The 7,390-nt window shown below is 36.9% G+C and overlaps 1 long non-coding RNA gene across 1 annotated transcript in view; it reads right to left on the bottom strand.

Moving 5' to 3' along the window:
- Positions 1-7,102: 7,102 nt before the first annotated feature.
- Positions 7,103-7,390, bottom strand: part of LOC112485002 — a 3,427-nt gene continuing 3,139 nt past the window's right edge. The window contains exon 3 of the long non-coding RNA XR_003048330.1: positions 7,103-7,169. This is a non-coding gene — a long non-coding RNA (uncharacterized LOC112485002). The remainder of the gene's footprint in view (positions 7,170-7,390) is intronic.

Genomic DNA, 7,390 nt, shown 5'->3' with positions numbered 1-7,390 from the left:
ATAGTATGAAAGAGACGTGAGCATAAATGGGAACAAAAGGACTGTATCAAGGGCTACCTACATCTCTTGGTTCACTGACATACAATGTGGGCTGGAATCTTATCAGATCCTGCATCCCTTTACCACCCAACAGAAGAGTTTAGTGCCACTTCAAATACTCATGAAAATAATAGGACTTACATACATTTGAAATTGTTCAACTCTATGACAGATCAATTTCTAAATTCATAGGGACAATGGGATTGTTATTGTTAAGTATACCTTCTACTTTGAATATTGCCTGTGGTATTCTTTTCTGATCATCATAGTATACACTGTTTTCTCAAAATTAGTCATTTTTAATATGCAGGATTAGGCATATAGATGCTAATTACTTTTTAAAAAAACTTTTATTGTAGCCTGGAACTTCTTCCTTCATATTTCTCCAAATCAGGAATGACAGATACTTCGTATATATGCTGATTATCTGCCTTCTCCAACCATGACAGACTTAATTAATTATTGCATGCATTCCTATTGAGTCTCAGAATCCTGCTCGACACAGCTCCACTTCAATACCACAGTCAATCAGAGTTGGCCTGAGAAGTTAAAACATCTTTTAACTTCTAAAACATCTAGCTAAAACATCTAGCTAAAACATCTAGCTAATCCCTATGCTAGATAATTACAGAAACTGTATTTTAAGGTTCATGGCTTACATTCTTGTATGCATTGTGTACTCACTGGCTTATGGTTGGTTACATCAGTGTGAAATAGGTTTTTTTTTTTCTTCCATTATGTTTTTAAGACTTTGCCCTTATGTCTTCTGTTACTTTTTAATAGTTTATTTTATTCTGACTTTAACCAGAATATGAACCAAATGTATTCAGTATAATAACCGCCTATTGATTTGTTCTCACTTATCACTTCAGAGTGTGTCTTTACCTCTGCCATTATCATACGTACCAAGAATTAGTCATTTCAATTTTCACTGTGACTAAGAATATAGTCCCTAGAGTTAGTCAGCCTGTATTATGTGGCCTTCCTTTGGTTTCTTTATCTGAGAATGTGGATATCTCAGATAACAACCACCTACAGCTGCTATGAAAATTGAATGAGTTAATGCATGCAAAAAACTTAGTGCAGTGCCTGCCACGTAGCACATGTCCAACATATGTTAGCTGCTAGCAGTACTGTCATACTACCCATTGTCGTTGACTCAAGCTAAGTGGATTTACTCTTTTTTATCTATACATTCTCAGTATGCAAGATCTGATCTCCAATTTAATCAACCCTTACTCATGGAACCTGAGGTTCACAGTTGTATAAACTGAGGCACATTAAGAGCAATAGCAATGCCATAAATTTTATTGTCTCTTTAACTCACCTGCTTCCTTGGGCCATAGCTCTTTGAAAGTGCTTTCAAATGGTCCTGAGATCCTTCAAGGAATATCTTTTCAGGCTTCCCTGTGGCACCGTCTTGTCCATCTGCCTTTCGATCTCCTACCAAGCATCACAGTGTTTGTCACTGCTCTGCCTAGCCCTGCAGTCAAATTCTGTGGCTATCCAATAGAACTTTCTGTGATTATGAAAATGCTTTATATTTACACTCTCCAACACAGCAGCCACTAGCTGCAAGTGGCTACTGAGTATAAATGTGACTAGTCTAAGGACTCTCATTTTTTATATTATTTACTTATAATTATTTTAAATTTAAGTAGCTATTGAATCAGATAGCAATAGAACCTGCAACCACCAGAGTTATGCCATGTTTTGCATGGATATGAGGAAGACCCTTGTTCCTGCTGTGTGTGATCACTTAGAAACTTAAAAAGTCCTGTGGGTACACTTTACCTCTTAGAGGCCTCTTTGAGAAGATCTTTGTTTTCTGTCTGCTGGTTCTCATTCTCTAGGACATAAATACTCATCAAGTTGGAGAAGGACACGAAGACGACATTTAAATTATGCTTCTGGGTCCACTCCTCTACTTTCCTACCTCCAACCCAGTGTCCTCTTACTAGTTTCTTTTCTTCCACGTTTTCTTTTCCAAATCAATTCATGCAGACTTCTCCAAGAGTGCAAAACAATTTGATAGCTATCGTACACATGAATTAATCCAGATAGCATGCATACGGCATAAAAACAAATTAGTCTTTGCTGTGTTCAAAGCTATTAGCATGAAAAAATAGAGAAAAAGAAATTCCACTATTTTCTCCTCTTCTTTAATCTCATCTTCATTTTCTACCAACCTCAAGCATAGTCTCCCACCATGCAAGGACTCCAAGATACAAATCTTTATCTTTTCACTTCCAATCATCATCCCCAGTGCCTGAAACACTTGAAAAATGCAAATTTATAACCCTGTAATATCCTAGCCACACAGCTCCTCAATGTTAACAAACTTATTTGCATTTTTCCTTTATACATATAGATGTGGCCATATCCCACCTCTTGCATGTTTTGGATCTAATACACCTGAGATCTCAAACCCAGAAATTCTCTTTCCTAAGCAGTTGTTATCCTTTCACTCCCCCGTCCCTTTGTTTTATGACACCTACGCTAACTTGAACTATAATTACTTGTATGTATTATTTATCTTCTTTATATTGTAAATTTCTTTAGAGAGGAAAAAAAACATTTGTTTTCTATTTACCTTCCTATGCCTTATGCATAGGAAGTGACATTTTAATGTATGTAGAATAAATCACCATATTAGAGAGATTATATAAGGATATATCTTTCCATATTCTTCTAATACTATCCTGGGGCTTATTTGCATGATCTGTCCCTAACAAAACATCCTGTACCTATTTTTCATAAAATAAATCTATGCCATTTAAGCACAGACCTGCAAACTACCAGTGGTGTGTTTTGCAGGAAAAATATTAAATCTCTTAGAGCCTCGTTTCTCATTTTATAGAAAAGAGAATCCAATATTTTTGTGAAGTGATAATAATAAAAAGCACTTAGTACAGAGGTACATTATTATTCTACTTATTCCTCATTGGTATATGATGTCCCATCTCAAAAATTTGAATACATTTCGCTCTGCATAATAACCTCTAGGTCCATCCATGTCACTGCAAATGGTAGGTTTTCATTTTTTTTATGGCTGAGTAACATTCCATGGTATATATGAACCATAACTTCTTTATCCAGTCATCTGTTGATGGGCATTTAGGTTGCTTCCATATCTTGGCTATTGTGAATAGGCTACCATGAACATAAGTGTGCATAAATCTTTACAAATTATTGTTTTGGTTTTCTTTGGATACCCAGAAATGCAATTGCTGGATCAAAAGGTAGAGGGGAGGGGGTTGAGGGGCTGGGAGAAAGGGTGAAATGTTTAAAAAGTACAAATTAGTAATTGATAGATGGTCACAGGAATGGGGAGCACGGCATAGGGAATGCAGTCAGCAGTAATATAATGGCTATGTGTAGAGCCAGAGGGGTGATAGAGTAATTGAGGGGATCATTTCATAAACTACATAAAGGTCTAACCAATGTGCTGCTGACTTGAAATTAATAATAAAATGCTAAAAAAATATTGAATACATTTAATACATTTTAACACGAGATTACTTTTCTCCTCTCATATTGGGAAAGTAAACATTTTTTGATAATGCCTCGTTTTTAAGAGAATACTATAAGGAAACAGGTATATGATTATAAGTGCTGTTGTAAGTGTAAATTAGTGTAAACTTTTGGAAAGGCCATTTGGCAATAAGAGAAAGGAAGGGAAGAAAAAGGGAATTTTTTAGAGTTGGAAAAGGAAAAGGGAAATTGAAAGGAATGAAGGAAGCAAGAGAGGTAAAAAATGATTATAGAGAGAGAGAGAGAAAGGATTGGAATAAAAAGAAGAGGTGGAGCAGGTAAAGAGAGTAAAAAGAGAGAATAGCGAGAGGGGCAAATAGACCTAATGCCCTAGATAAACATGACGCTCCGGATGGAGAAATCAGCAAGGCCCGGGTGCTGTATGCTGCACCAGCCTCAACTGTTGCTTCTCCCTTCCCCAGCATCTCCTGTGCTTCTGCTCTGCTCTTTCTCTGCAGTCACCATCTGGTCCTGATCCCAAAGAGGGCAGAACATGCAGCCACTCTCTAACAAAGCCTCTGTCCTGAGCTTTGTGTTCCCTGGACACATTTAATAATATTTTTCATATTCTTTTGATGTTTATATGTGAAATGTAAGATCAATAGAAATTAGATAGCCAATATCATGAACATCAGAATATAGAACAGAAATGATGTATGCTATTTTCTCATTCATTCCACACAGCAAATGCTGTGTAAATGCTGACTGGCCCTGTTTCTTCCATTATCTGTACGTATGGCTTTGGCTCATTTTGCTTCCATAACTGTTTTCTTTCTTTCTAAAACTTAGTCAGTAGTTTTAGTTTGAAATCTGAGTTTCCCAGAACCTGGAGAGTTCTGTGGCTCTTCATTTAGAGATTGAAGTCAGAGATGAGGAAGAACCTAGTAGGCAAAACTCAACAGTGTGGCTCTGCTTTTTATATTCCACATTTTATTTCTACCAAAGAAGAGTTTGCATTCTCTAAACCCTGCTATACTGAGTGGTCATGGATGTGTCTCATTGGTACCTACAAGCTGGAAGAAGCTGGGCAAACTGGCTGGTCTCCTCTCACCAGCTAGTTTGCCCAGCTTCTTCCAGATTGTAGGTACTAATGGATTCACACAGACTAAAACTTACAGGCCTCATTGGTAGATGCACTTATCCCCATAAGAATGAACCTCCAGCCCTTACAATTACTCTTTCTCAAATTTCTCTTTGCATCCTCACTCATTATGCATTTGGGTTTTTCTACTCAGGCTGCTCTCCTCCTTATCAACTGCCTCTAAAGCCACCTCAGGTCAGCCATCAGCCCTGTCTGTGAGAATATGGGACTCTTTCAGTGCTCCAGAAGCTAACCCCTGAGGAGCCAAAGTAGCATCACGCCCCACCCCCACCCCCCCAAACTGGAGTGCTTGGAGTCACAAAATAGTTCACACAGAAAGGAAGTTACCACTTGCCTCATCTTGCAATGCATTGTTGTTTTCTATAATGAAAACTGTATTTCCTACACTTCCTAGATCTTTCCTTCTTGAGACCAGTTTCTTCTATTCCTGCCTGCATCCTTTCTCTCACAGGATTTGGGCACAAGTTGTGAGACGATGATGGCCTAGACACATGCTTTTTTTCCCACCCACCTCATCTTTCACCAGAGCAGTGCAAAACTTCACCCCTCAAGCTCTTTGTTCCCAGGGAACTCATTGCATGAAAAACAGTTGCCTTGGGCAAGCTAGTTTATCAAACTTTCTGGTATTTCCAGGCCCATGTGAATCCCAGAAATACCTTTCCCAACTGTATCCTAGGAATGGACTCACAGATTCTCATTCCTTTGAAATCCGGCTCTTTACAAGTTAATGAAGGGCAAATTTGATGATGCTTTTCTCCCATTTGAAATGGTAGAAATGTGAAGCCATTTTAAGATGAAAAGTATATTTTAGGCAATTAAATGCATATGAGAAGATGTGAGAATGAAGAAATGAAAAATGAAAACAATAAAGCACAATTCTAGAAACATTGATGCTTACCAAATTCACAAGTAAATTTATTATAATATTTTTAAATATGCAAATACAAGAACTCATAGAACTTCAACTCCAATACAAGTAATATTAGCCAAACACAATTATTATGGAGTGTTCAGAGAGAAGTCAGGTAAGCATGTCTACCTCAATATTTTGGAAAATGAGTCAAGGTCTTTATTGAGTTATGAAATTAATGTAATACATTTGAAGCATTTTTAATGGAAGAGACTAAAACAAAACAAAATAGAAAAGAATAGAAACATAGAAAAGATAATGTCAGCATATTATCCAAGGCAAAGTTGTTATTACGAGAAACTTTGTTTCAGATATATAAATGCAAGGAGGTAGATATAAGATGCATTTTCTACTGTGGCTACCAGCCAAAGGTTTTGATAGCATCTACCTTTTACAATATGAGTGAAAAACAATTTGCATAAAACCAATAAGGGGATGTTCTACTTTGGAAGTGTTGCCAAAGATGACCTTACTGCTAGCACAAATGACAAAGCACTTCACAAATAAAACCCTGCAGCCAGAATCATCGACATGAAGTGATGATGTGGGAGATGAAAAGGAAGGCAGGCAAGAGCAGTGGGGAGTGGCTGGCAGTGATAAAGAGCCACTTCAATCTATCAAAGAAAAAAAAATTCAGCTATTAGATTAGCTACTGTCCACAACTAGTGGTTTCTTCCCCACTTCCACATCTCATATACTTTTTTTTTTCAAATGTGTGAGTTCTGGGACAATACAGATTTTGACATTTCCCATAATATAGAATGGCTCAAAAATCATTACAATCAACAATCATTACAATCAACTGGGTGAAATGGCTAGAAGATGCCTAAATGCCTTTAGTGCCAGCTTCTCAGTCATTGAAGCAGACCTCAGACCATCTCTCATCACTGATTAGAAGCCATCACTTAATGCACTGTAGCTGGGACTCTGATTTACTAGAAAAGGGGATTAAAGAAAAAAAAGGCAAAAGTTGAATGTTTTAATGAGAACTGAAAGATTTCTTTCCATCTTTCTATATTCTGTGACTTCACACCATCAATATTTTTCTTCTAATTATACAGACAAGACATTTTTTTGGACTGGACATCAGGGCAAGTTTCTATAAGCATCATGTTTGGCTTTTCCATTGCAAGAGAGAATTACACATGAGAAGATTTCCCACACATGTGTATGATTTTAACATTTATTATGAAAATGAGCTATGTATTCATCTCAAAGATCTGGAGAGATCATTCTGTATAATGGAGGGAATCCTAGACAGTGACTCAGTTCACCTGGGATTCTCACCTAGGCACTAAATAGCAGTATAAAATGGACACATCCCTGTACCTCTCTGGGTTTAGTTTCCTCATCAGTAAAACAAGTAAGAAACTTGGCTAAATGTTATCAGAGAGATTCCTTTCATTTTAAAACTCCTATAATTTCTCCCTAAAACCATGAAACAAATACAAAAATACTCACCAAATAATCCATGTGGTTTTACAAATTTCCCAGCTTCCTTTGAACTTGGATTAGGACCACATTCCAGTTCTAGGCAACGAGTTGTAAGCAGAAAAGAGGTATCTCATTTCTCGGCTTAGATACCTAAAAGCAGATTTGATTTAAGATTCCTAGATTTAGCAAATAAAAATACAGGACGCCCAGCTAAATTTTAATTTTAGATAAACAACAAACATTTTTAGATAAGTATGTGCCATGCACTATTTGGGGCAAACTGATGCTAAAATATTATTCATTGTTAATCTGAAATTCAAAATTAACTGGGTATTTCATCTGGTAACTCTAGTTGGAATTTTCAAACTCTC

The sequence above is a fragment of the Pteropus alecto genome, unplaced genomic scaffold (genome assembly GCF_000325575.1).
Source record: "Pteropus alecto unplaced genomic scaffold, ASM32557v1 scaffold95, whole genome shotgun sequence".
NCBI lineage: Eukaryota > Metazoa > Chordata > Mammalia > Chiroptera > Pteropodidae > Pteropus > Pteropus alecto.
Note: the sequence above shows the minus strand (reverse complement) of the source record. Positions and strands in the feature narration are given on the sequence as shown.